The sequence below is a fragment of the Lissotriton vulgaris genome, unplaced genomic scaffold (assembly GCF_964263255.1).
Source record: "Lissotriton vulgaris unplaced genomic scaffold, aLisVul1.2 SCAFFOLD_1581, whole genome shotgun sequence".
Taxonomy (NCBI): Eukaryota; Metazoa; Chordata; class Amphibia; order Caudata; family Salamandridae; genus Lissotriton; species Lissotriton vulgaris.
The window spans coordinates 227,957-250,144 of record NW_028242962.1 but is presented as its reverse complement, the minus strand read 5'-3'; the positions used below and the strand labels follow the sequence as shown (position 1 = coordinate 250,144).

General features: G+C 44.7%; 1 protein-coding gene across 1 annotated transcript in view; it reads left to right on the top strand.

Moving 5' to 3' along the window:
- RAD18 (RAD18 E3 ubiquitin protein ligase) overlaps positions 1-22,188 on the top strand; it is a 431,063-nt gene that overhangs the window by 249,021 nt on the left and 159,854 nt on the right. The window lies entirely within an intron of this gene.

The following is a 22,188-nucleotide window of genomic DNA, read 5'->3' as shown; positions in this document are numbered from 1 at the left end:
AGTCCTCTGCATGCAGCAGTCTTCCGCTCCTGCACAACGCTCCTCCCCGCGTTCCTGATGTCACCACGCAGGTCGCGGCCGGCGCTACTTGCAAGGGACTACTTTTTTTTTTATCGTCAATTTTTTAAATAACATATATTTTTTTTATTTATATAGCCTATGTCCATCTGCACACCCTGACCATTACAATGATGTATCGGGTGTGTGGATTGGCGCTGTGGTTCCCGAGTTTACCCGCCTCAAAGGTCAAAAGTTCTTGCTTTATAATAGTAGTATAGATAAATGAATCATGCGCCCTTCAAAGTTTATGACGTAGTCTCGTCATTCTTTTGGCGTCGTCCAATTGTAGGCTGCGGCTGTCATGTTGGGTCATAGTTGCTGACGTGTAATTGTTCCTATCAAATTCCTTTTGAGCGATGACGCGTGCAACCCATGGGTCTGCCAGATTAGTCTTTTTAGGCATGATTTTTTTGTATTCTTATGTTTTTGTGTGTCACTTTTTTGTGCTCAGGGGCATTGAGCGAAGCAGAGCAGCTCCAGAAAGAGCCGAAGTACGGCGGGCGTAAGACTGGGGGCTCCTACGACATGGAAACACCACCATCTTTCTCCGAGGCAGAAATGCCTCGGAGAAAGCACGTCATTTTCTGATTCGGGGGCGTGGTTTTCTTTCTCTCCTCTTCCCATTGGCTGGAAGGTAAAGTTCCAGCCAATGGGAAGAGGAGAGAAAGAAAACAAGAAAGAAGCGAAAAAAGACGCCCCTAAACGGAAAAAGACTGGACTTGAACGGAGTGACTCCCCTCTCCTCCAATGGCTGGCCTCCATTTAGGAAGCCAGCCATTGGAGAAGAGGGGCGGGTTCAAGCCCCCCTACTAAAAAACATTAAATCTCAGAGCGAGACTGCGCAAGTGCAGCCTACGGTCCGAGACCTAAAAAAGTACTTTGGGCTGGTCGTGGATGATGTGGTCTCTTCAGGTCTTTAACAGGTCACAGGGCCTCTTCCGGCCATCTATGCTACATGTTCTATGTTTCTTTTAGACAACTCATTCTCATGAGATGGCCGTTGCATAGGCTAAGGTCTCATGGCTTTCTCTTTGTACTTCTCGTCTGGGGCCTGCTGCTTTCCATAAGAAGCTGTTAAACTTTCAAGGCATGACACAGCAGCAGGGCTTCTCCTGCTGTTAAACCTGGTCTTGGTTTCCTGGGGACATTTCGGTCAGTGGAGTCCTAGTTAAAATCCCCATGAAATAATGCACAGTCTTTTTCCCAAGTGCAAGTTGTTGGTAAAAGTGGCTGGTATTTAGCCTACTTTGGAAACTAATGATGGGAAGCCAGAGCCAAAAAGCCAAGTCTTCTTTACAATGTGAACACTCTTCCTATCAGGGCGAGTGTGTCATCCTGGATTTCTGTGCCTTCATGTGCATTTTGAAAGATTGTATCAGATGTGAAAATAATGTAGATCATGTCTAGACATCTTCAAGCAAAGCCTTCTGATTAAGGGTAGGTCTGCCTACTAGGCAGAAATTATGGGCCGAGATTTGTTAGTAAAAGGATGCGTGTTCCCTTTGCCCAGAGACGTCTACAATATGTTTGTGTTGAAGTTCAAGAGGCAGCATCATTGAGAGTTATGTCCACAAGGAGCTTATGTGGTTTTAGTGTGTTTTACATCTGATTTGAATGAAGTGGTTTGAATTTACATATCTTATTTGTTTTGAAATGGCCACTGATTCGAATCCACCTTTGGGTACCAAACATTGTGCAAAAAGGGGCGGCATCCTTGCTTTTCTCCATTTCTCCTACTTTGCCTTATACCTTTTATCATACATTGTCTTTTCTGTTTCTTTAACCTGCTTCACTCCTATCCCCTTTCTGGTAACTTTATCACTTTCTTTAATACTTTGCTTTGAGCCACATATAATTCAGATTAAACTAATGTCTGCATACTGACCACAAATAAGTATAGTGACAACCTACAGGGGATCCACCATGTTGTGCAGCCATCACAGCGCTTGGGTAAAAGGCCTCTAGTTGTGCAGACAGGATGGATTTACAGGGAAGATTCTGATATGCCTATTCCACCCTACGGTTGAGGTAAAAAGGCTTGTGCCTTGAATGTAAATTGGCAATCTCTCTAAAGTCCTGTATAAGGAAGAAGTTCTCGCCATTTAATCAGGCTGGCTGTTCTTTTTATATGCACCCCATCCATAGTCGGGTAAACTCCTCCAGACTGCTGACATTCCCAATATCCGGTCAGATTATGGAGCCCACTGGTGGAAAAATACAAGTCTGGACAAAAAAAACTTCAAGCAAGTTCTAGGGTGGAATACCTTGGGCACTTTACTTTTGTTTTCAATTACTTTTAAAAGTGCTTCCGAGGCTTAATGAATGAGGAGCCATAGATTAAGGTGATTCACCGTGACTCACTGACCTATCGGGATCCAGCGTCACCGGATCTGTTGGCATGATCAAAATTACAGGTGAAGGAGGGAATCCCTGGCACAATCTTCAGGTGATTGTTGATACTCAAGTAGAATTCTACTAAGTACAGATAAACCACATGTGAGAACTCCACACCCTGCGAGTCACGTACTTCTAAAAATTGACTATATTCAATTCTGATACCAATTTTGAAGAGACCCATTCACCCAGATTCCTCAAGTTTCAGTACGTTTTTCACAATCCTTACTTAATCTCAACTTCTGTCCGTCTAGCGGTAAGCAGGTTTATGCCTGAGGAACGCAGCATTACTGGCAGTGTTCCCTTAATATCTAATGTCACCTCAGCAGCCACAGTTTATTGATCTTTTCAGGTCCACATCCAGACTCCTGCTTATGTGCTTTATTGTATTACCATACCACACTAAACAACGTGTTCTCTTTTTCACATTGAAGTGGTTTCAAGGCAACATGGTTATTGTTACCTAAAGCACCCTAAAGGGATGCCTGTCTTCAGATATCAATACTGATACACTGTATATGATTTTCCAAATATTCATTATTACCATCGGTGTAACTATCTGAATAGCAGTACCTTATATTTGTTTGCAGTATCTGTGTGCAATTACCCCATATGTGAACTCCATTCTACTCAATTCATAATCTTTATTCAATTTTATAAATACAATCGTAAAAGCCAAGTCATAAAAATTACATACGATTTCTCATTACCAAATTCATTCTATTTCAACACCCCCATCAAAAAGCGCACTTGAGAAAAGCAAACAAAAGGACCATTTAGCAACTGTAAAAACAGTAGGGATGGCCTAACTCGTGTAAAATTCATATATTTTTTAATTTGGGTGTAAATATTTGTCTCAGATTAATGTATTTAGGGCAAAGCACAACAATATGTGAACTCAAAATAATAGGTTGGGCTGGTGGACAGACAATTGATCCTAAGATGAACACAGTGAGAGCAGGTATCACTTTGACCATTATGGCTCCGTCTACCAGTAGGGTGGTGATAGGTGCAGAAAAAGGTTGACTGAAAGTCACAATTCCAACACATATCTCCACACCTTAGTTTGCCTATCCTGAGTTAATCTCAACGAAATGGGGAATAACTGCGTGAACTCAATTGTTTTGGGTGGGGTTCCACAGGATTTCCCCAGTTCTGTGGAGGTTAATGCTCACATTTATTACATACACTGGCCAGATGGTAAATTGGAGTTCGGTGCAGGGCAGGACTTGGGGAGGAGATGAAACGAAGCATGACTGACGGAAATGGAGGATAGTGCCTGGAAGGAAGGAACATTACATGTTTTCCCCTTGCCCTGTAAAGGTATACGTGGGGCGGTTTCAGCCCATCACCAAAATATTTCTTTCAACCCCTTCTAATTGAGCAGAGCGGTATCCCACTGAGGGATAACAATCTACTTATCTCTTAATCCATGCCTGTGGGTGCATGGATTATGGGCGAATGGAGTGATCTGGTGCAGTGCACCATCCCCTGATTACTCCCTGACATTCCTTGAACCACCATTAAAGCTACTATGTTTGAAACGTAGATGCACAGCAGTACCTATCCCTAAACAGTGAGCAAAATGTCAGGTAAGTAACTAGCAGGCGAGTCGGGCCACTAACCAGCAACACATGGTGCTTGCATGTTGGATGAAGATTTTAAGTGTGACAGCTGGCTGGGAGGCTTGAATATTTTTAATATCACATCCATTATCTGTGCCATTCAACCTGCAAAGCCCCAGTATCTCACTTTGCCCTCAATGATATCAATGACGAAAATAATTCGAATTTTTTAGGAGTCTCAATAAAAGTGTGGGTGAGGTAATTACTATGCTCTTGTTGGTTTTTGGGGCCTGTAAAACATATTCTTAGAGGACAGTGAACAAGGTTTGTCTGTCTCTTTCAGATTCCATGTTACTCAATGAATTTAGCTCATTGGACCTGGCGTGCACATTTTCAAAAGCCTGGACAAGGGTTACTGAACTGGATATGACTTGTAATGTGCCTTCCCACGCTTCACAGGACTTGTGCCAATGCTGCTTTTACACATGCTGTCAAAGAAGTCTGGACTGTAGTTCCTATCCATTAAATAAATCTAGATGCGAGCACTTTATTTTTAGTTTGAAGAAATAATGTCCTCGGAGCTTCCAATTTGCATTCTTTTCTTAGACCGCTTATGCTGAGTTTCTTGCCCCAGGGAGCGTCTGTCTAGTTTGCTGGACTTGAAGTTGCACACTCTTCACACATAGAGGATTTCATGAAGCCCCGTGGTGTAAGTGTTTTAAGAAATATGTAAATCTCTTCCTGTTTAAAAAAAAAAAAGAGGAGGCGTGGGAAAGCAACAGGGTGGGAGGCTTTGATTCAAAGGAAGGGTTCTAGTACTTGCAAAGGTCTCAGGACTCTTTTTCTCTCTCTTCTTTTAGATTAGTGACTTTCATTTAGACACCCACACACACACACACACAGGTTTGAAAGAATTGCAATAGGGTACACTTGAGTATCTAATTTCCTGCTCGGGCTCTGGAGAGTCTTAAGTCACAGTCGAGACACGTGAACGGTCTCAATTCAGATGCTGTTGCAGGGATTCTGCTCAGGAACAGAACTATGCTTGGAACCGCGGAACATCGGCATGTGGGGACTGAGTCGCCATACCACCTCAGTATCTATGAGCCCGAGTCCGATAAGCTATAGTTCCTCATCTGCCCTACTAACCTTACCTGAGAAACAAGTGAATTGGCACCCCAGAACACAATACTCTCGAACCGCTCAGGTAACAGGGCATACCCTTTTGCTCTCTTATTCGAAATTCTCCACAACAAGATAAACAAGTGACACAAAAGAAGTTTAGGATATTTATTTAATCCATTGTGCTGGAAAATGCAGTATTCATGCCCCAATTAAAAAAAAACAATGTATACCAAACATACTGTTAGTATGTTTAATAAACCCTATTCCATGAAAAGCCCTGTCATGTTATAAGACAGATTAGCCTAAAACAACACCCTTCCTTTCTACTAAATCTCTGGTCTGTTAGAGGCACAATTGCAGCAAATGTCGGTTTGGGTAACCCATGTACAGAATCTTTGTACAGAAGTTACTAGCACTGAAAAACATCTCTCCTGAATAAGTAGTACAACAGAAATTTGGTCCTGTAGAAGCACTGCAATTGAGAGTTTCAGTAAGACTGGTAAACTTTCAAAGTCACAGCGCTTAAAATGCTTCCCCGAATTGCACCATGTGAGTAAAGTGTGCAAGCACCTCCCCTTCTGGGTGACAGGGTTCACTGCTGAAAAGAATGAAAGATGCATTTTACAGCTCAATTTCTATTTGACTAGGTTAACGTGTTGTAGGTTTTACAGGTAGCTCTGAAGAGGCACAAATAAAAATTCCATTACTTTCAAGGTTGTCCTGATTAGGGGTGTATGTGAGGCGATAGAGGTGCTGCGATTTGCTTCCTCCACGCCCCATCACTCCCACCTCATGGGAAACTGTGAAAAGATTTTTTTCTCAGTTAAGTGCCATAGACTTTACAAATATTTTAAATAATCTGGACGTGCAGTTTAATATGACTTCCTTTCATTTTCCAAAATGCTTATCAATTTGTTGGTTTTACTTAAACTTCCAGTCGTTTTCTGACCTGCCGCTCACAAAAAGATTCACAACAATGTAATATGGCTGAGAATCTACTTGGAATGGTCAGTATGTAAAAATTAAACAATATGATTTGATTCTCTTCTAGAGTAATATTGCCAAAGGTTTCTTGGTGCTAAATAATACAAAGCAAGGGGCACAAAGATGTCTGCCTCATAAACACACAGAAACATTGCATAGATTTCAAATCTCAGGCATTTTGCAGCCCTTCAATAAGTCAGATTTGACAGGATCGGCCATTGAGGCCTGCTCAGTTTATTGAGAAGATGCAAGTTTGAGTGGCAGGCATATCTCTTGGGTTACACAAGTCAGGCCTCATAACAGCAGTGACAGGGATGTACTCAGTGGCCATAAATCTAGAAAATAGATTGCCTTTGATGAGGCCTGAAATAATAGCCAGAGCACTAAGGGCCATATGTATCAAGCCAAATTGACTTCGCAAACGCCGAAATTCGCAGAATTTCGGCGTTTGTGAATGCAATTTGGCCTAATGGTATGAATCAAGGAAATCTGCTTGCAAAATAAGGAATCGCAAAATTTGTGATTCCTTATTTTGCGATTGCATTTAAGGAATCGCAAATTTTGCGATTCCTTAAATGCAAAGTAAGAAGCCAAAAAAATTCGCAAATTGGCCTCAAGGAATCGCAAATTACCACCGACTTCTAGTTGATGGTAAGTTGCGAATTCCTTGAAAAATGCATATTTTTGCATTTTTCAAAGTGCCATGTGACGCACATACATGCCCTTAGGGCATGTATGTGCGCCACATGTGCACCCATGCATATTTCAGGGGTGCAACAGAGTGTCCTTTGGACACCCCTGCACCCTTGAAAATATTCTCAATTTGCGATTAGCAAATTGCGAATCGCAATTTCCCATTCTTTCCTATCGGCCTCCCGGCCCATAGAAATTAATGGGAAAGTATTCCTTAATTGCGAATTCGCAATTTGCGAATTCGCAATTAAGGAATATCAAGAAATCGCTATAAAATTGCGATTTTCTTGATACATAGCAATTAGCGATTCTGAAATAGCGATTTCTTAAAAATCGCTATTACAGAATCGCTAATTGGTACCTTCATACATATGGCCCTAAGTGCCTTCTGGCTTTGAGAAAATATTAGCAATGAGTGTCCTCAGTTTAGCATAAACTATCACTCTGATATCACTATTATATATTTTAAATATGCACAACTTTTGTCACCAAGAATTAGTTTATCGCTTTATTTAAATACATTCATCTTGCGTTGAAATATGTTTCTCAATTTTTTGGTTGATAACCATGTTTTATGCCTAAACAACCATTTGCACTTTTCCAAGAAATACTTCCACTTTACCCTCACTGCAAGCTTTTTAATTTGTTTTTTAGCATGTGCTATTTTGTTCTGAAACATCAGACTGCCATTTTTTAAAATGAGGGGAAAGTAAGCGTTGATGACACTGTCGGCATGACAACGTTTCTAATGACTAAAATATTTTTAAAGATTTTCTCAAATATAGGCAACATTTCTTAATCTGTGTTCCCGAGCTGTTCATCCTCATACCAGATAGTTTAAAACTTGCAAGAAGCAATATTTTACATACAAAGGAGGTTATTTCCAGTTTTCTTAGAAATGTATTATATTCCGTGAAGTGGATTTCTAAGAAATTGTGTGGTGATCGAGGCTTTGCCACAAACTGTATATTTTAGACAAATTAAATCATCAGAGCTAAGTATGCCGAAAAAGGGTGAGTTTTTTTCTTTTTACTTATAAGCTTTTGAAAGTGAGAGTTCAGGAACTTAAGGTTGGCGTGCAAGACCGCAATCATGGTTTTCATAATTGAGATCAACCGTTCTGCCTTTAGTGTGGACGAGGCTTTAATTGTGAATTGTATTCCCTATGATCATTTTTAGTTATCCACTATTCATATGAAGCACAAAAAACATCTTGGGGCGCATGGCTTAATACACACCTAACAGATCATATGTTGTGTCCCCTGTAACAAGTCAACAAGGTATGAACAGAATTCACACACTGTATTAACAATGTTATGTTTCATGTGCAAGCTACAGTTAATTTTCACATTGTTGAACGTAAACGTTTTAGAGTGTGACCATGTGACGACGCGCATATGCAAAGAGCTAGCAGCGCTGCCCTTTATCTTAACTCCTTTCTTCCTCCTTCTCTGAAAGTTCAGCTCACATCTCTCTTTATTTTATAGTGCATTATTACTCCATATTGTTTCTTTGTGAAGTATGGTGTTTCACCTTTGCACTTTTTGTAGTAAACTTGAAACTCATGGCTACCTAGCTGGTATGGGTCACTATGTTTTAAATATGCAGGATCGTGCAGATAAAGTTTGCATGTATCCGGTCTCCTCCTACAGAAAAATATAATTGATACTTTAAAACTTGTGAAAAGTTAAATTGTCTGTTTAATGGGCATTCAAATACTAATTATTTCTGTAGCATAGTCTGCAGATTCTTTAAAATGTTGTTATATCCGCTAACACAGTCTGAGATATCTAGGACTTGTTCAGATCTTTAGTGCTTTTGTCAAATGCCTTTGATTACACCTTTTGTGTTCTTGCTTGTTGGACTTGGCCCTTCTGGCAGGTTCACCCCTAAACCTTTTGCTTTTTATTTGTGACCTGGCGTTAGTGATTTTTGGCTTCGGCGCACTTTCCCACTGTGTCCCAGGGTGAAGTACGTGCGAGTAGTGAGGTTGGCCTGCCCTCCTATTGGAATGCATGGGGAATGTATGTGTCCATGTTAGTTCCTGATGTGCGTGGGGTACAGGCTCGAGTTTGGTATGTGCAGACTCGTGAGATTGAATGCTGTGCGATGATGTGTGCGGCGTGAATGTACCTAGTGTGGAAGTGCCACTTCTAGAAGTTGGCCTGTCTGTGTAATTTATGTGAATTGGCTGTCTGGCGTGTGATTGACTGGAGCTGGCTGGTGAGCCTGGCTCCAGAAGTCAGGATGGGTCTGCCCTGTGGTGAGTGGAGAGATCTGCATGATTGATGTGAGGTAGGAGTACACCTGGGACCTGAATAGGGCTGGGCTATCCCCACACAATGCTGGCTCCGCCCCCTGTGGTGTGACTTATGACCCTAGCCTGGCCAGTGAATGAGAAGAGGGGCTGAGCACATCGGAGTGCTCCAAAACCTGCTGCGACTGGTCTTCCCCCACCTTACAGACACAAAGGATGTATGTGTATAAAAAGGGGCTGTGACCCCATGTAAAGGTTCTCTTGTTCCTGACCTGAGTGGGGGGGGCCTGCTGCTGCTGGGTGCCAGGAGGATACCGCCACTGGGGACTGCCTCCCTGCCTGGAGGGCCCTGTGAGCTGGACCCACTGGGCTCAGCCTTTGCCCCCCCTGCCTGCTTTCCCTGAACTTTGCCCTGGACCTGAGAATTTGGGCCCTGAGGGATTTGTCCTGGGAAGCGCTCCGCCTTGATTTCTGGGAGTGTCCCGCTGCTGGGGGAGAGAGAAGGACTCCCCCGTACTACCAAACTAAGCAGGTGCCCACCCTGCATTTGGCCCGCATTTTTATTATAATCTGAGCAGGTGTCCACCCTGCAGGTTTGCCGCTTTTTAATATTTAAATTTCCGACGGTGCCTACCCCCCGCTTTGCCTCGAGGAAATCACCGCCGCAGCCCGGCACGCACAGGAAGCCAGGCAACCTGTGTTGTGACGTAGGCGGGCCGAGAGGAAAGAGGAAGCTGGAAGCTGCCGTGAGTCCACCCTGCGCTCCGGTGCCTGGAGGAGAAGTGCCGGCGAGACCAAGGAGGACCAAGCTGGTCGCCAGAGTGGTGCTGCGGCGCGGGAGGCTTCCCGAGAAGGGCTGCCCCGGGCGGGACACGAAGAGAGTCTCGTGTCCGGCAGTAGCTGTGGAGGCGAGGCGCAGGGGGCCCGAGGCACATTGCTGGTGCATACCCCCGCCGCGGTGAGAGGAGACGCACTGCTCTCCTTGCCAGCAGAGTCCCGGTGAGTGAAGACCCAGGTTGTTGGGTTCTGGGAGGTGCACGGCTCCTTGCACCAGTCACTGAGCGGCCCCGACTGGCAGTGGGCGCTCCCACGAATTTCCCTAGTTACGAGGGGGAGAGGGGGCATATCTGGGCATATTGTCGTTGCCCGCTCCCACGTGGGGAGCACCCGTTGTATTTCGAGCCCACGAGGCTCCTCCGGCCAGGGGGGCAGTTTGGTATTTTGAGTCCCCCGAGCGGGACTCCGTGATTTGGGGGCACTTTAGAGAATAGAGCGACCGCTCTATCCTCTAAAGTGCCAAGGAGCCAACTGGGCCGCTTCCCCAGTGGGCCAACATTTGTCAGAGCCCTCAAGGCTCAAAGAGGGCATATTTGTGTCAGAGCCCCGTGGCTCCAACGTGAACGGGGGCATATTTTATTTTAGAGCCTGTTCGTGGCTCCAACGGCGGGGGCAGTTTGTTGTTTAGAGACCACGAGGCTCCTGAGGGCGCAGGTGATTATTCCTCGAGCCCATGAGGCTCCTACATTGTTTTGGGGGTCCTATTGTATTTTGAGAGCCCCACAGGAGAGCCAGGAGGCACGCCGGTGCCAGGCTAAGTCCCCAGCTGCCCAGCACTTAGTGGGCAGCTGCTTCGTTTAGGCCTTTGCACACCCTCCTTTGGCTGCCTACACAGCCAGACCAGACATTCTGGACATTGGGCCTGTAAGCCCCTGAGAGGCCAGGTTGGCCTGGGGTCAGTTCTATGTGCTTTTTGGTGCAAATGTGTAATTACTTGCCTAATGTGATTTATGCAATGCTTCTTGCCTATACCCCTAAATGTATTTTTATGCCTAGGAGGTTGTTTGCCCTAGTATAGTTCATGGTTCCCTGCGTGATATTTGCCTACGGTGTGTAGGATTGTGTAGGTGGTGCTTAACTTTTACCAGTGATTACTGGTTGTGTGCTACATTTGCTACTGGTTGTGTGCTACATTTTCTATTTGGTGCTACAATTATGATATGTTCTATGTGCTAAGTGCTAGTTCTACCAAGTGCTTATTCCTGACAGTGGTCCATGTGGCCCTGTCCCATGTACCTAATCCCCTGTAAATTCTGCCTGTGCCTACCGCACATTGTAAAATGTGTGTTTATTATCTAATGTGTTTAGTATAATACCAAGGCTATTTTTATATATAACCTTGTGTGGAGTTTCCTTTGTGGTGGGCCTTGGGTGTTATTGCTGGGTGCGCGCGCAAACGCTTAACACATCGCCTCCGGGATAAGCCTGTCTGCTCGTGCCAAGCTACCAAGGGGGTGAGCAGGGGTTATCTTGGCATGTGACTCCCTTGCCCTGACTAGAGTGGTGGTTTCTGCCTGGCTTTGGCGCAAGCCTTAGCCAACCAGAAATCCCATTTCTAACATTGCTCGAACTCATCCAGTTTTTAGCCAATTGCAGGTGTGTGATGCCTCCAGACCTAACTTTGACGTGGTAGTTGCTGAGTAGTGTTATCTTGACATATATAGTGAAACCGACTTCTGCCTTCGGCAAAAGTTCAGACAGGGCTGTTTTTTGTTCCTGTACAAGGAGACTATTGTCCTGGTTTAGCAATCTTCTCACTTTTATGTTGAAACCTCCCTCCCCCATTAACCCCTCCCCTGCTGGTGACGGAACCACTCCGTCATCAGCCGCGGTCGCACTGTGCTGATGACGGAGCGGTTCCGTCACAGCCCGCTCGGCATACCTGCGCGGCGCGGATTCCGCGCCTGCGCTGAGCGTTCCATTGAGCGGGTGGGGCCATGACGGGACCGCTCCGTCATGAGCACAGCGCAACCGCGGCTGGTGACGGAGCGGTTCCGTCACCAGCTTGGGCGCGCCGCGCGGCCCCCCGCCTCCTTAGCACTGCGGCGGAATAGCCGCCGCAGTGAAGGGGTTAAACGTCCTCCGCTACCATATGAAGTAACTGCTAATATGTTCTCAATTACAGTATAAAACAAGCATTGGAAATGAAATAGGTCTCGGATTTATTTGAGTTAGAGCTAATGGCAGTGTAAATGGCAATGTCTTTTAGCCATGTGTTATGGAGTGTATGCATGTGGTGTGTAGTGGAATTATGTGGGTTGGATTGGAATTGTAGCAATGGTGGCATGCTGCGCTTTAGATGAATATGTTTAAAAGTAAAGTGCACCATACTGTGATTGCTACAATAGTTAATTGTGGATGCGTTAACAATTGATGTGTGCACTGGTGGTGTGTGTGCCTGTAGAAATTGTGCACTGGTGGTGTGTGGGCCTGGTGGAAGCGTGCACTGCCGGCTGGAGGTGTGTGTGCCTAGTGAAAGCGTGCACTGATGGCTGGTGTTGTGTTTGCCTGGTGAAAGTGTGAACTGATGGCTGGTGGTGTGTGTGTGTGTGTTTGGTGAAAGCGTGCACTGACGTCTGGTGGTGTGTGCCTGGTGAAAGCGTGCACTGACGGCTGGTGGTGTTTGTGCCCGGTGAAAGCGTGCACTGACGGCTGGTGGTGTTTGTGCCCGGTGAAAGCGTGCACTGACGGCTGGTGGTGTTTGTGCCCAGTGAAAGCATGCACTGACGGTGTGGTTGTGTCTGTGTGTGGTTGTGTTTGTGTTTGTGTGTGTGGTTGCATGTGTGGTGGTGAGTGTGTGTTGTGTGTGTGTGGTGTGTGTGTGGTCTTATGTGTGTGTCTTATGTGAGTATTGTTATGTCTGTGGTGTTATGTGCGTGTATGTGGTGGGCTTAGTTTGAGTTTTCGTATCCTGCACACTCACTCACTGCCCCTACACACTCACACACTGCTCACCCTACACACTCACACAATGTTCACCCTGCATACTCACACACTGCTCACCCTGCACACTCGCACACTGCTCACCCTGCACACTCACACAATGTTCAACCTGCACACTCACACACTGCTCACCCTGCACACTCACACACTGCTCACCCTGCACACTCGCACACTGCTCACCCTACATACACACACACTGCTCACCCTACACACTCACACACTGCTCACCCTACACACTCACACACTGCTCACCCTGCACACTCACACACTGCTCACCCTACATACACACACACTGCTCACCCTACATACACACACACTGCTCACTCTACACACTCACACACTGCTCACCCTGCACACTCACACACTGCTCACCCTACACACTCACACGATGTTCACCCTGCACACACACACAATGTTCACCCTGCACACACACAATGTTCACCCTGCACACTCACACACTGCTCACCCTACACACTCACACAATGTTCACCCTGCACACTCACACACTGCTCACCCTATGTAATGCGAAAAGACCTAGCTCTGCCCTTTGGCCTGTGTAGTAATCGTACAGTAGGTTGTGAGTAGTTGCGCTTGATTGGTTGGGTCGTCCCCTCCTTGCTGCTCCCCTCACAGAGGGCCGGCTGCCTCCATGAAGCTCCCAAGAAACGTGTTCAGCTGTTCTTTGTTTTAGCTCCTGTGTGTCAGTGCACCGTGTAAGCGCACAAGCATTCCCTGCTCTCTCTGGAACACTCACACTGCTGATTCTCTCTCTCTCTCTCTGCTGTCTCTCTCACTCTGCTGTCACTCTCACTCTGCTGTCACTCTCACTCTGCTGTCACTCTCACTCTGCTGTCACTCTCACTCTGCTGTCACTCCCACTCTGCTGTCACTCCCACTCTGCTGTCACTCCCACTCTGCTGTCACTCCCACTCTGCTATCACTCTCACTCTGCTTTCACTCTCACTCTGCTGTCTCTCATGCTGTCACTCACACTCTGCTGTCACTCTCACTCTGCTGTCACTCTCACTCTGCTGTCTCCCTCACTCTGCTGTCTCCCTCACTCTGCTGTCTCCCTCACTCTGCTGTCTCCCTCACTCTGCTGTCTCCCTCACTCTGCTGTCACTCACTCTGCTGTCACTCACTCTGCTGTCTCTCACTCTGCTGTCACTCTCACTCTGCTGTCACTCTCACTCTGCTGTCTCTCATGCTGTCACTCACACTCTGCTGTCACTCTCACTCTGCTGTCACTCTCACTCTGCTGTCTCCCTCACTCTGCTGTCTCCCTCACTCTGCTGTCTCCCTCACTCTGCTGTCTCCCTCACTCTGCTGTCTCCCTCACTCTGCTGTCACTCACTCTGCTGTCACTCACTCTGCTGTCACTCACTCTGCTGTCTCTCACTCTGCTGTCACTCTCACTCTGCTGTCACTCTCACTCTGCTGTCATTGAGGGAATACCTTTAAAAGGTATAATTGAGAGATTAAAAAACTGAGGTTATTAAAGGAATGTCAGTAGATGGCTTGTCTCACAAACGAGCATTTTACGGCATTTAAGAAATCATTTGTGTACAGCAGAACGATGTAAGCAACAAGAGGTTGAGTGATTTGAGGCACTAAAGTGCTGATGTAATACTACTCAAACATGGCGTATAACCTTCAGTCCTGCCTGCACTTGACATTTGTCTTCTGATTCCCACACTTTGCACCCTGTTTGCCGATGCTGGCACCCTCATTAACTTGGCTCCATCTTGTAACTGAGCCCGCAACATCCTAGGCAGCCATGTCTTTTGAAACCTTTGTACCGTGCTGTGGGCCTACTGCTGAGGCATCACTCATAGAAAGGAATGCTGGGTAACTAGTTTATTCAGTACTCACGGCTCACCTTGTATGCATTGATCAGTCACCTGCCCAGTTATTTATTATTGTACTGAATATTTCGTAGATGATGTGCTCGTTATTTGGTTTACTGTGACTGGGAGACCGTTATGAAAACATGTGACACAGAACATGAGCTTTACGTGTGTCTTAACCTTCAGCACATAACTAGAACGAGTTATGGCAAAACGAAGCGTACTTATGAGTAATCTGGAGTTGGTAGGAGTAGCATTTACATTTACTGGTGCATGATTTGTGAATGCGTTTCATTCTTGTGTCAGCTGTCAGTGCACTGGTCTGTCTGAGACCTCTCCTGATCTCTTACATGCTAGTCTGTTGCCTCCGCATGACGTGCTTCCTCAGTATTTTACTCTTGGGGTGAACTTTCAACCCACCCCTTGCACCCCGAGAGCCATCCACAGAGTGAGTAGTGATCCTCTGACAGGTGAATGTTGTACCTTTCTGCTGGATCTTTAAGGAAGGCCTGCTTTGCAGAATAAAGCATTGCGTCATTTTGCCAGAATTCTAAACTTTTCCATTTAAAGGGCCACGCAAGGTATATTTAGGTTGTATCAGTGAGCGGCTGATTAGTATGAAACGTTTGCTAATTGCAGGTGCGTCACACGAGTGGTAATATGAAAACCAAGTACGCACACCACTTGCCACTGGAAGTCCATATTTAAGGGACTAGTCAGCACTTTGAATTTGGAAATCGAATGCCTTTAATTGTTTTCGTGGCTAATGAGCTACTGACTGATATCTTATGTGTAACTGAACGTTTTACAAGCAGATTGCATTACATTTTAAAATAATCTCCAGTGCAGTCCTTCAGACAATGTGCAGCGCTCCAGTGCTTAAAAGGGTTTTGCGCTTTGTAGCTCCTTAAAACAAATACCTTACTTCAGTGTGTTTCCGGAACATTAGTGAGTGTGTTTATCAGAGGTTTACCGTGATTTAAGCGCTTCAATGTTTGACAACAGTGCAACTGAGAAGTAGGGAAATAAAGTGATTTTCCGGAATAACACAGGTCGGATACGTAAAAGAACCTAGAGGTAGAACGTTCATTCCTCTGTCCCATTGAGCTGACAACAAAAACAAGAGACAAAATACAATGCATTTATTTGTTCGTGGTGTAAATTTCTCCATGGAAGCTGTATAAAAGTGAATGCTGAGCCGACGGGGGGGAGGTAAATTGAAAGCACGCGATGGGGAAAGCGGAGACACAGGGAAGAGGCGCTGACAGGGAGAGCTTCGCCGTGAAATCGATAAAAAAAAAAATAAAGCTCGAGAGTGGTGCGCGTGCGGCACTGCGAGCATATGTGCCCGTAACAGACACCAATAGGCCATGGGCGGAGCTACGGGACCACCCATGGCCTATTGCTTGTTCTATTTTAAAAGTACACACACGCAAAGGCCAATGAAAATGGACCTAGGAAATAACACGCACGATCTGCGTGGAATTCCTAGGTAACATTTTCAAAACCCCAGGAAAAGGACTCTGACTACGCCACACTGCTTCCGCAGTGTACGCTAGGCCCGAGACCTAAACAGCAGAAAGTATTGCATATGAGTATGGTAGGCTTCCCAAAAACAAAGAAGGGTTGGGGACTAGCTTTCAAAAAAGTGTACACAGGCTAAGATCCTGTTCTTAATTAAACAAAACATATGTACTATAAAATAAGGTGATTGAGCAAGAGTGATTCCTAGAGGGCAGGGATCTCTTAGAAGGCGACTGTGCAACTATCACTTGAGAAAGGCCCCAATCTATATCTATACTAATATAATAAAGAGAGAGCCCAAACCTTTGAGGCGGGTAATCTCAGGAACCACAGCACCAATCACAACACCCAATACAGCGTTGGAAAGGGCAGTTGCAGCAGAAGGACATAGGCTATGCAGACGCCCACCATATACATTTAAAAGGTAAAAGAACCGTGCCAGCAAAGTAGTCCTTTGTGGGCGTGTCTGCGTTGTGCTGTGGGCGTGACAAACGCTGGGGGCGTGTGGTACATTCCGCCCTTCATGCCATGTCTCATATCGTGTGCTGTGGGCGTGTGCTGGGGGCGTGGGCGTGTGCGGGGCACAGGATTACGGGATTTCGGGGGGAAAAAAGCGAGCGTTGTGCCCAATATTTCATTGTTTTTTCTTCCCAGGTTCTGTACATTCCAGCTCCGGGTGTCCACCCTGCTCCCTTTAAATACCCCTGCACCCCATAATCAGAACCCACCCGTACGCCTTAAAATACCCCAACACCCTTAAACACTAACCCATCTTAACCCTATAAATATACCCTGTACCCCAAAGCCCAAACCTATCCCTAAACCCTAAAATTACCCCTGTACCCCAACACCCAAACCTAGCCCTGAACCCTATATATACCCCTGTACCTCAAAACCCAAACCTACCCCTGAACCCTAAAAATACCCCTAAACCCCAAAACCCAAACCTAGCCCTGAACTCTAAAAATACCCCTGTACCCCAAAACCCAAACCTAACCCTGAACCCTTAAAATACCCCTGTACCCCAAAACCCAAACCTAGCCCTGAACCCTTAAAATACCCCAAAACCCAAACCTACCCTGAACCCTAAAAATACCCCTGTACCCCACTACCCAAACTTAGCCCTAGACCCTTAAAATACCCTGTACCCCAAAATCCAAACCTACCCCTGAACCCCAAAAATACCCCTATACCCCAAAACCGAAACCTAGCCCTGAACCCTAAAAATACCCCTGTACCCCAAAACCCATACCTATCCCTAAACCCTAAAACTACCCCTGTACCCCATAACCCAAAACTATATCTGAACCCTTAAAATACCGAAAAACCCCAAAACATATACCTCAGTACCCCAAAACATATACCCCTATACCCATACTTACCATATCCAAACATTAAAAAAAACATGCTTTTACCATTCATGCATTTACAACGAATTTCGTTGTAAATGTATGCGTGGTAAAAGCATATAAAATGTAATGCCATGCGTTATAATGACATTGCGGAGTCCTGGTACTTTCGTAATATAAGTATGCGGAGTGATGGTATGCGGAAAGAAAGGTGCGGAATAATGGGTGTTTACCCTCCCCCGGTAAGTACATTGGTGGCACAGCGGCCCACAACTCCAGCAACATAACTCATATTTTTTCACCACCGATTTTGAAAAATGCACGGTCTCTCTCATTGATGGCCAGCACCGACATACACTTTTAGACACACCTCCCGCCACAAGTTCTACAATGGCGAACTTTAGAGCTAGGGAGCTACGTTCGAATCTCGGCATCAGCTCAACATCCTGTGATTCCAGGCAAATCGCTTTGTCTCCCCGTGCCTACCACAAACGAATGTGTAATGTAAATTGTGCTCATGCCATGTTGTCGAGTTTGTGCTATATAATATTGCAACCTTAAACAAAGTCCCAGGATCCTACGCGGACCAGGAAGTAGCGCACAGCGAGGACGCCGAAGCTGGAACCGCTTCGCATTGCCACGATCGAATGGAGCGTGGGCCATAACCTCGGACGCATTGATTGATCCTTTGGTGTAAGGTTGAGCCCAGACCTGCCGACCACACAGTCCAACTCACGCTCCGCCGCCGGGAGCACTTGCCGCATCCCCTGGCTTCACAGATTCATTTCCCTCGACAGGCAATCATCGCATACCATTGCAGGACTCAGTCTTCCACATTATATGTTTGACAACCCGGACATACCTTTACGTCTTTTGGTTTCTACCTAAACTGAGAGACCTCGTCCTGATGAGAACTCTATTACTAATTTGAGTTTGAAACGCGTAGACTCTATAAGCCTAAAAAGATTATCTAAAACTGAAAAAAACACCAAACAGTTCTTGCAAAATACAAATGTTCTTGGGCTTCATTGTAATCCAATTGATTACATTATTGAAATAATTCACATTGTTTCTTGTAGATGTGTCTGTATATAATGTGTATATAGTGTGGTGTGAAAGTTGTATGATTGAAGGTGTGTGATCTGTTTTTGTCTAACTTTTTCCAAATTTTCCTTTTTTGTAAAAAATATATATTTGAGTATATGCTATTTGTTGTTCATGTTGTACATAAGGTCTTAAAAAATGAACTTGGTTAAAATCTTCCTTTAAAGTGGAAATGACTAAATGAGTCTAATCAAAATAAAATAAATAAACGACACTGTTTTGGTCAAAATAAACATTTGTTTCATCTCTAATGTTTAGCCAAGAGAAGGCAGGTAATTGATTGGCAGCACATGCTTTTTCTGTTGTTTATTATATAATATTGCAAGGAAAAATAAAGTAGGGAAACTCGAGTTCACACACTACTGAACGCGCACTCTTAAGTGCATCAGCAGTGCACTGTGAATCGGAGCGTTTCACAGGCCTGTCACAGATAAGAAATGCTATCAAAATGAAATCCTACAAAACTTTATACTACTGGCCGGCAGCAATTCATACCTGGACAACGTCGGGACGGGCTGCTAGTAATTTATAAGTTGTCGAGTCTCTCTTCAGATCTGCTCAAGAGTTCCCCAAGTTACAGGACCTGCGTATCTGTGCTGAACCTTGTCCTTCTGATTTTGCTTTTGGTGCACCAAATTATTTGCACTCTCCACTTGTAAAGAACTCGAAATTGAAAACATAGGTATATAAGGAAAGGACAAAGATGACCTTGAGAGTACAACAAATAATTTGGAGCATACATGAAGTGAGATTCTACTATATTTCATTCAAAAACAATTTTTGAAATTGAAATAATCCAACCACAGAAGATCATCATATATAAAAGGACGGTGCAAGACAAGATAACGTGTTGTATGTAAACCCCAAAGAAGCGCAGCGTACGCGAACCACATGCTGGCTGTCTTAAGAGATTGCAGCAAGTGATTGAATGAAAAAATCATCACAGGAATATCTGATGTTTGATACTGTTTTTTATCTTGCCATTATTTTGTGTGTGTGCGTGTGCGTGATAGAACTTAACTTTCATTTAACATAGTAAACATTCCAATCTTATTTATTTGTGCCCTTTGAAGACACTTTGTCTTGAATGATTCTGAAACAAGTATGGCATCAATTACACTTTTAAAGTTGCAGATACAGCTTTCTGCCCTCCATGGCAAAGCTTTCTGCATCCTCCCCCGTTCGCATTATGTAGCAGATGTACAACCATTTTTTTGTGGTCGGAAAGAGGAATTTGGCCCCTTTGCGACCTCAAAAAAAGTCTGCTCGATGTAATAACCCTATTTTGCGAGTCACTAAACTCGCAAAATATGGTTAGCAACTCGCTATTAGGAAGGGGCGTGCCAAGGGCGCCCCTTCCTAATAGCGAGTCTCAAACCTATGTATGATTGATTTGCAACCGCATTTGCGGTCGTAAAACACTCGCAGTTTGCCACCCTTTACAAAAGGGTGGTAAGCCACTCACAAACGGGAAGGGGTCCCCAGGGGACCCGTTCCCCTTGGTGAATGGGTTTGCAAATATCTTTTAAGAGCAGGAAAATGAAACTGAAGAGTTTCATTTTTATTTTTTAACTGCAGCGTGTTTTCCTTTAAGGAAAATAATCTGCATTAAAAAAAACTGCTTTATTAAAAAAGCAGTCACAGACATGGTGGTCTGTTGACCCGAGCAGGCCACCATCCCTGGGAGTGCTAGCCATTCTGAATGAGGTCGCAAATTTGACAGCCTCATTAATATTCATGAGGCATTCAATTTCCGACCCCATTGGGAATCACAAACAGTGTCTGAGACACTGTTGTACATTAAGTTTAGCGAGTAGCAAATTGCGAGTCGCAATATTGAGCAATTTGCGACTCGCTAAACTTAATGGTCGCACATCTGGCCCGATATGCCTTATGCAGAGCCTCCTGCCTCACAGATTGATGACCTATCTTACTTCAGTCAGTCTCTTTCAACTTTTCATTTCAAACTGAAAACTACTTTTATGCCCTAGAGTAGCCGTTCTAATCCTGTGGTCCCTGACCCCTGGGGGGTCCCAAAAACCTACTCAGTAGGCCTGTGTCCTGTCTGGATTGGTTTCTCTTCACAGTACTGGCAAGCCAAACACTCAGCCTAAAAGACATACCTGTCATAAGGCTATTTCCTCATCTTTATTAATTCCGTAGCTTTTATACATGGCCTACTGATGTGGAGCTACTCTCCACACTTCCTCTTCTCTCTGCTTCCCTCAATGTAATGTGTCTCCACCCGGGAAGTTCCTGGCATCTCACTTCTGTCTGGACCAGGTAGACTGCTGACCTACTTATATAACAATGTCCTTTCCTGCAGGACATGACATCTTACCCCCGCTTACAAAGAAATTTAGTCAATCTCTTCAGTGCATCCTTTGGACTCTGTAGTTGGTTTCTTTGCTCCGCCAATGTTGAGTGGTTCTGCGAATGTTGAGAGTGATGTCTGTTGTGGGGAGTGTTTGTTAATGAGGTGAGCATCCTTTGGGCTCCTTGATTGTTTTGTTAGCTCTGCTGACCTACTTATATAACCATGTCCTTTCCTAGAAGACATGACATCTCCTCTCCCAATTACAAAGAAAATTGTATCCTTTGGGCTCTATAGTTGGTTTCTTTGCTCTGCGAATGTTGAGAGTGGTTCTACAGATGTTGCGGGTGATGTCTGTTGCGGGGAGTGTTTGTTGGTGAGGTGAGCATCCTTTGCGCTCCTCTATTGTTTTTCTAGCTCTGTGGATCTTGAGTGGGGTTTCTCTTGAGAAAGGTGTTTGTTAGTTCGATGCTTCAGGAGAACAAGGGTCGGCTCTGGGACCCATTTACTTGTTTTGTTTGCCTCACCCACTCCCAGTTGCATTTGGGAATGTTGAAGTCTTTGACCATCCAGGCAATTGCATGTTCCTTTCTCATCCCCCTTTCCTTGAAAATGACAAGTCTCAGTCAACCCGTTTCTGACTTTGTTACAGAGTGATGAGACAGCATTTCCCAAACATTTTTGGGTAATGTCCCATACGTTTGTTCTTATTTTGCAAGCTCTTTGAGTCAGCCGAACTGTTCCCATCAGAGGTGAAGGTATAAAGTTCATGTCTTGATGTGAATATTACTGCCATGTTGCGTTGTGGAAATAGTTATAGCAGATTAAGATAAGTACGTATACATAAAAAAAGAATTTGAAAAAAAAGCTTTAAAACATTCTGTAAATGTGAGAGAAATTGGAAGCTAAAAATACATTTGGCATTCTTATCTCGATTTTGGAAGCTGTGCAATTACTGCAAATTACCTATAGGAAGGACATCTCGAGGCCTCAATCGAAGTATTCATATGCACGGATAAAAAGAGAGCATGTATTAGAAGCAAAAAAAGAGTGATATGTTAGAATATTGAATTTCGCTCTGTGTTTTAGAAATAAAACTACATTTTAAATATTCTCATCTATATTAAAAATTTGATTTTCACATTTTTTTGTGGGTCACATTATAGAATTTGCTTATGTGGGCGTCCCCGCC